At 28.3% G+C, this 7,974-nt stretch overlaps 1 long non-coding RNA gene across 1 annotated transcript; it reads left to right on the forward strand.

Moving 5' to 3' along the window:
* The first annotated feature begins 5,029 nt into the window (after positions 1-5,029).
* On the forward strand, positions 5,030-7,705 carry LOC107846953. The gene is made up of 6 exons (XR_001667218.2): positions 5,030-5,238; positions 5,508-5,769; positions 5,866-5,953; positions 6,292-6,386; positions 6,944-6,999; positions 7,119-7,705. It is a non-coding gene; the product is annotated as an uncharacterized LOC107846953 (long non-coding RNA).
* The last annotated feature ends 269 nt before the right edge of the window (positions 7,706-7,974 follow it).

Genomic DNA, 7,974 nt, shown 5'->3' on the forward strand with positions numbered 1-7,974 from the left:
TTAAAAATAAAAATTAAAGTAAAATAAAAAAAAGAGAAAAAAAATAAAAGTTGAATGATAAATAACTATAGAGAGTTGTTTAAAAATGTTTGAAGTATAGAGCGGCAAGAAAATATTTGTGTTGTATGTAAAAAAAAAGGAAGACTAGTTTTATAGGATTTTTGTCATGGGAGACAAAAAAAGCAAAGTCAATCATTATGAGGGTCATTTCTGTAGTTTATCCTAATTACGTAGTTTGACATATTTGGTTTATTAGGTAATTACTTGGTCAACAGATAAATGAGTATAATTAACAGGAGGTAATTACACTCTTCAATTCACAGGGAGAGATGTGAATTGTTGATAATTACATAGTGAATTACAAGTTAGTTACTTTAAAAAAAATTACTTTTATTTCTTTATATAATTTTTTTATTTTAATTTACTTTTTATTTCTATTATTATTTTTATATATTTTATTATTCTAATATTTTTAAATTGTATATTTTTTTTTTTTATTATATATATTTCATTTCCTTCTCATTTGCCAACCTTATACTTCTTGTGATTTCACACAATTATTCATATTATCTTTTTCTACATTTAGCATGATTTTATTAATATTTTAATTTTTAAACTAAAGCAAAATTCATTGTTGAATAAGATCATAGACTTATATTTTTCTTTTATTTTGAATTATATTAATATAAGTTATATTGAAATTTGATATAAGAGTATTGTGTTAACTTTTTTATTTTAAATTTTGAACTTATGTGATAGTTTCAGTACCAATTTATTTACTTACTAGTATTGAATTGATATTTCACATTGCAAGCCATTTATTTTTTAGTTAGAATTGATAGATTTTTTTAGCCAAATATTTTAATAATTTTATAATATTATATTTATAATATTTTTCTTAATCAAGCATGCATTGCATAATGTTCTTAAAAATTATTACTTTTAGTTTTTATAGTTAATTTAATCAAAATAGAATAATTTGAAAAACGAAAGGGAGCCTTGCTGTCATGCGACCTGGAGGTCATGGGTTCAAGCCTTGAAACTGCATCTGGCAGAAATGCAAGGTAAGTCTGCGTACGATACACCCTTGTGGTGGGGCCCTTCCCTGGACACCGCGCATAGTGGTAGCTTTAGTGCATCGGGCTGTCCTTTTTTTAGAATAATTTGAAAAATATAAATCAATTATATTTATAATATTAATTAAAACATATTTTTATTGATTAATATATTTTTAAAAGACAATATATAGCTTAAATATTTAATTTAATATCATTTATAAAGGATCTTATTTTTATCTAATATAAATTTTTAATTTTTAATAATTAAATTTTAATTTTTAAAATCTAATATAATCATATAATTACACTTATGCAACCAAATAATATACTTATAACCTATATATAATAATAAAAGAAGAAAGAAGACAAGGTGATGTGGCACCTCTCTTTGGCCAAGGATCCTATTTATCTTTTTTCTCCTTTTTTTTTTTAGTTCTTCTTTCATTTTTTTCAATTATTTTGTTTTAAAAATCATTTTCATAACTCACATTTCTTTATGTTCATAATAAATTACACTCTTAACTAATATTAATAAAATTCATAACTCTAAAACCTTTTATATTCATAACCCCCAATTATTTAATTTTGCATTAAAATGTCCAATGACAATTCTTCTTCTTATAAATAAATGGGAAAGGGTTGATCCCATTACTATTCGTCATGGGACAACTTGGTCCTCTTTTTTTGTTTTTGGTTAGTGATGTCTTTCAAAATGTCATATTGTTAGCAAGGTCTTTATTTCTGTGCAACTAGAATCTGAGTTTCAAGCATATTTTGGTGTCACATCTGTTTTTCAGACAAGGGCTAGAATTGTTGCTCACCTAATTTATGAACCTCTATGAGCCGGGGGTGGAAACAACCTTCTTACCTTTTAGGTAGGTGTAAGGTCTGTGCATACTTTACCATCCACATACTCACTATGTGGGATTACATTAGGTATGTTGTGACGCTTGACTTGACAGTCTTTGTCTTCTTTTCACTTTATAGGTATTGTAAACTAGGACCCATGATCTTCCTTATGCTGCCAAGTTTTATAATTATTGCGGAGCAAAAGATCTTATAATATGTGCATTTCGAAAGTCACTCTTTTAAGTTCTATTTATTTTTTTAGAGTAAATTTCTTTTATGCAATATATAGTTTATCGGTAAACTTCTTACAGTTTTATATTTTTTAAGAGCTATGTATTATTTTGTTAAAGCAACTTTCTTTTATATTATGTGTATTCCATTAATTAATTATATTTCTCTTCATCCTAATCTCACTAAAAATTTTATTGTAGATAAAAAAGAAGATTACTACTATGGTGGTTTTTTATATCCTCATCTCACTTTGGGTATGAAACATACCATATAGCAACAGAAAAAAAGCTTACCGACCAAGATATAGTTTAAATTGCATTATTTTTAGTATTTCAATTTATTAAATTTCATCTTCGAATGCTTTAATACTTTTAGTTAACAATTGGATCGTTCTTCTTTTTCATTTCATGCAATAATTAGTTACTTTTTTTTGTTTCTCTTTTGAGAATCTAACTATTATTGTTTAAACGTCTTTCGAGAGAAATTATCTGTATGTATAAGAAGAGAAAGAATTATCATTGGACATTTTAATGCAAAATGAAATAATTAGGGTTATGAATATAAAAGATTTTAGAGTTATGAATTTTATTAATATTAATTAAGAGTGTAATTTATTATGAACATAAAGACATGTGAGTCATGAAAATGAATTTAAAAATAAAATAATTGAAAAAAATAAAAGAAAAACTCCAAAAAAAAGAAAAAGATAAATAGGATCTTATGTCAAAGAGAGGTGTCACATCACCTTGTCTTGATTCTTCTTTTATTATTATATAAAGATTTACAATATATCATTCTCAAAAGTTTAGATTTATTTAGATAACTATTTTTCTCTTTTCTTTCGTTGGTGAGGTCCACTTTTTATGTGTTTGTCTAGACCAGAGTGTTTATTTTCTGAAGTAGAAGTAAGGGAAGGAGGCAAACGTATACATGTTTTACTTGAGGAAGTATCTAGGCATCATTCCGCAATTATGCAGGTCTACTTTGGTAAATCTTTTGATAAAATATGAGAATGTAATATTAGTTTATAATTTTCAAATGACATTTTAATTCATAAGAAAGTTGTTTGTTGTATGTAAAATTGTAGTTCTTGATTTTTCACATTTTATAATTTTTTTGTTAAACATTTTAAAAGATTATTACTACTTTCTATTGTCTATTGATCTGAACCGTTCAAACTTACAACTTAAAAAAGCAAAAGTGTTGCTAAGATAATAATGATTTCATGAAGTCGATTGTCTCTTTTTATTTCATTTTCTTCCTCAAGAGAGGAATCTTGATTCTTCTACGATAAAAAATGTTAATTATATTTTTTGTTAATATTTTAATTTTTTTTCTATTTTTCTTCACCTATGATGAGCTATGTATTAAAAGAAAGTTGCTTCTTAAAATAATTACTTTATATTAACTATCATTTATTGTGTTTCCCTTTATTTAATAACCTTTAAGACTTTTGACTTATTAAAAACTCATTTAGAATCGTCTAATAATTGTTCTACTAAAATGAAAAAGGCATTCCCCAAAATGAAAGATAAAATTTCAATTTGCTAAAATCTTTCGTTTTCAAAAGTTGTATATATGTAGGAAAGTAAAGAAAGGAAGATACACACAAAAAATTATTAATGATAAATAATTTAACGAGAGAATGGGAGCCTTGGAGTAACTGGTAAAGTTGTTGTCATGTGACCAGGAGGTTACGGGTTCAAGCCTTGGAAACAGCCTCTGGCAGAAATGCAAGGTAAGGTTGCGTACGATACACCCCTTGTGGTGGGGCCCTTCCCCGGACACCACACATAGCGGTAGCTTTAGTGCACCAGGCTGCCTTTTTTTTTAATTTAACGAGAGATAAAAAGAATAAAATAAGATAAAAAGAAAATACGAGATTCATATAATTAGATTAGTGTTATATATACAAATATAATAAACAACTTTGAAACTTATTAAAAATATGTATGGAAATAAATTCTGTATTATTTCACTTAAAATATATTATATAAAAATTAAATATTTTAGAAGACTAAAAATACATGAGTAATGAAAATTCACAAAAAAATACATGTATATACTTAAGACTGTGTATAATTGGTTAAAATTTGAAATAATTAAAATTAAAAAGATCTCTTGAGAAATTTTTAACACTCGAAAATCTAATTAATCTACAAAGCACGGATAAATTCACTAGTTACATTATAACAAATAAACATATAATTGTAACTATTATCTATTATCTATATATCTATATATATTCTAAATAGTAAGAAAATTTTGCCTAAGATGTTGCCAAGTGGCAGTCTATAATCACGCCATGTGTTTATTTTTAGGACAACTTAGTTAAATTAGGTAATGGTTAGTTAGTAGTTATTATTATTTTTAAATTTAAATTAATTAAATACTTATACTTTTTAATATAATATTTTATTGTATATCTACTACTGCTACTCACAAAAAATTTGTTACAATATGCCACTTTTTTTAAAAAAAATTAAGATTTAAAAATCGAAATGAAAATTTTTTTTGACTCCCACAAAATAAAATTAACTACGTAACTTCCTTAAAAATTCAAATTTTGTGATATTTTTTAGTTATAGTGATGGTTATCCCATCTTGTGATATTTAATACAAACACAATAAGTTTCTTTCTCATAAAGTTTATAATAATATAGAATATACATGAAATATATTAACAAATTAAATTAAATAGATAACCATCACTATAACTAAAAAACATCACAAACTTCATGAGAAAGAAACTTATTATGTTTGTATCAAAAAAACCTAAAACTAAGGATTCTATCCATATTTATAATATTTGTATATTTACCTTTAATTAAAAAAATAAAAAACAAAAGAAGAAGAATATTTTAATAAATAAAACTACCTCATTTCCCCAATGCTCTCACCCTACGCAGCCATTTCCGTTTTAATTTCCTCCGCGTTCACAGTGCACACTACATGCACTTAACACGACATGGGTACTAACCGACTCCGTAAATAGTCTTGAATTATGTGAGAATTACAAACAGAGCAAGTCAAATCTACATTTGAATTAATCAATCAATGGAGGCTTTGTGGGCGCAATTGCCCATTTCGACTTTAGCAAGTTAGTTTTCTTTTTAGAGTTTTCTCAAGATGCCATTTCATGGGTTATTTTCATGATTTTTGCTAATGAGTTAAGTTTTTTTTGCTTTTTTAAAGTAATATTGAAGGTTCCGACTTTATTTTTTTGGGCAATTTTGCTTCTGGGTTTCTCCCATTTCGAGTTGAGCAAATTAGTTTTCTTTTTACGCTGTTTGTTTTGCATTCAATTTTTATGAATTACTTTTCAAATTTATGCTAATGGGTTGAGTGTTTGTGTTGTTTTTTATTTAGGTATTTTGAAGAAACATGTTGGGAGAATTCAATATTTAATGTTACGGAAGTGTAGATTCTTACAATCTTTGAAATATAGATTCAAGGTGTTGTTGACAAAAGAAAATAGATTTAACTCTTGAAAGCACCCATGGTTGGTTCCAGTTCATAAGATTCATCTAAACAGGTGTTGACACTTCTCCGCAGCTTCTCTGCAAAACATTCTTCTTCTGGAGAAGTATAAGTTCTTTGACACATCTATATATCTCTTTATACACATACGGTAAGATAATGTGATTTAAAAAGTGCAGTTTCAACATAAATGTTTATCAATAATTCTTGCACAATTGTGAAGACTATTTCTTGAATTTGAATTCAGTTTTTGCAAAGGAAATTGGTGGGCGATGAGGTAGTAAGGAACTATGCATTACCTTCTAATTCCAGTGAAAGTGTCATATCTCTAGAAGGTTGTTTTTCTGCTTTTGGGAATCTTCTTTGTTGCATTATGTTCATGTTTGTTGTTGATTTTGAAATTTTCAAATGTTGTTTATGTTGTCGTCTTTTGCGACTGCATTCCAATGTTGTTGTTATCTTCAATTTGGTGCTAATTCCCTCACCCAATCCAAAAAAAATAGAGGAAATAGGGATACATTTATGAATAATGGATTTTCTTTTTTCTTCTTCAAAAAATCAAGAAAAACAAAGTCAAAACTTGAAGACAAGTTGTTATCAGTCTTTAATTCTTTGCCATAGCATATATTCATGTATCATATCATCTACTAATTATTTTCTTCTGTGCATGCAGTTGAACGCACAATTTGGGTATGAGTTGACAACTGCATGCACAATTTGGGTATGAGTTGACAAATATTGAATGCAGAGGCGGAACTCGGATTTCAAGTAAGGAGGTTCAATATCCAAAGAAAACTAAGTCGAAGGGGGTTTAACACCTACTATAACCTCATAAAAAGTTAATTTTAATCATGTATAAATAGTATATTTTTCCGTCCAAGGAGGTTCGGACGAACCCCCTAAAGAGGGTTGGCTCCGCCTCTGATTGGATGTGACCAAAACTAAGTGTACATCACTAAACAGAACTTATGACCAAAACTAACACTTACTGTGAGCATCCGTATTGCATTCTCAACTTCCTGTGGATTTGATTAAACTTATCGATGATTGAATGTGCATCCTGTGTGCATATCAACTTTGTGATCCTCCTTGAGATTTCATATGAGTGTTGGAATTTTCCTTTTTATCGAGCATTCTGATCAAGCGTAAGGACAATGCTAAGGCCTAAATTTGCAATGTCTTTCTTGTTTGAGCTTTCGATAGTAAGCTAATATTTTGTGACAGTCAAGATTTTGATGTCTGCAGGGCAATTCCAGTGACTGCTACTTTCTCTAAGTCTAAGCAACTTGGCAAGTAGGACAATAATTTGTGCTCTAATTTTGCAGTTTGTGCATAGTGTATGGCCATTTGGATACTACAAGGATTGCATACAATACTAAATGTGAGTAAACAGATACAAATAAAGTATGCAATTATGGTTATGTATCTACAAATTATGTAACATTATTTTGTAAACAAAGCTATTTATAGTAATGAAACTATTCTACTACTACATTTTAGGATGATTGTGTGATGATATAAGGAGTTTGATCAACCGAGGGGCACGGCCTTGTAGTGGATGAAGTTGGCGAAAACCATAGGAGACCACGGTTAAAATACTTGCAGCGACACTAAAAGTAAGTTGCACCCCTAAGTGTGTCAGGCAACTAAAGGATTATCAAACATGTACGAAAAGGATAGAAGGTGATGAATTTTGACACAGGACAGTATTTTGATTATTGGCACTACATTGACAAATATGTTGTTGCCAATTACTAAGCAATTGACCATCTCAAGTTACAAAGGGATATAAGTTGTTGATCATTGTTATTTTATGTTGCCTTTTCACTGTGGCATAAGGCAATACCATATATTCCTTCCTGTGCTACAGACTCGCAATCCCTCAATCAACTTGGTTTCTCCGTGAGTTTTTTTTAACTATGCATATCTTAAAAAGTGACTAATAAATAGTGGACAGGAAGATCGATGTGAGGTTCCTAGTTTTAGACAGGAAGTTAAAGTGTGATACATTTTTTATTCGAAATGCGTTTGTATCTCCGTTGTTATCATCACAATTAATATTCATAACGAACAACATGAAAAATCTAGACTTTTAGTGGCCTCTGTTTCTGCTACCTTGTTGTACTACACCCACAACCACTTCTTCTCCCAAAATTTGAATTTCTCTTCAAAAGATAGACATTCAAGTTCTTCAGATTTTTCTCGGTATTATTCTGCCACTAAATGAATGTCTTCTGTGTGCAGAGAAAGTTGGCAAAAACATGAATCAAAATGTTATCTTGCTAGAGTATTGTTTCAGATTTTCATTTTTCTCAACTTTACCCTTATTAGTTTTTAAATTAATGATATTAATTAG

This window comes from Capsicum annuum, chromosome 11 (assembly GCF_002878395.1).
Source record: "Capsicum annuum cultivar UCD-10X-F1 chromosome 11, UCD10Xv1.1, whole genome shotgun sequence".
Classification (NCBI taxonomy): Eukaryota; Viridiplantae; Streptophyta; class Magnoliopsida; order Solanales; family Solanaceae; genus Capsicum; species Capsicum annuum.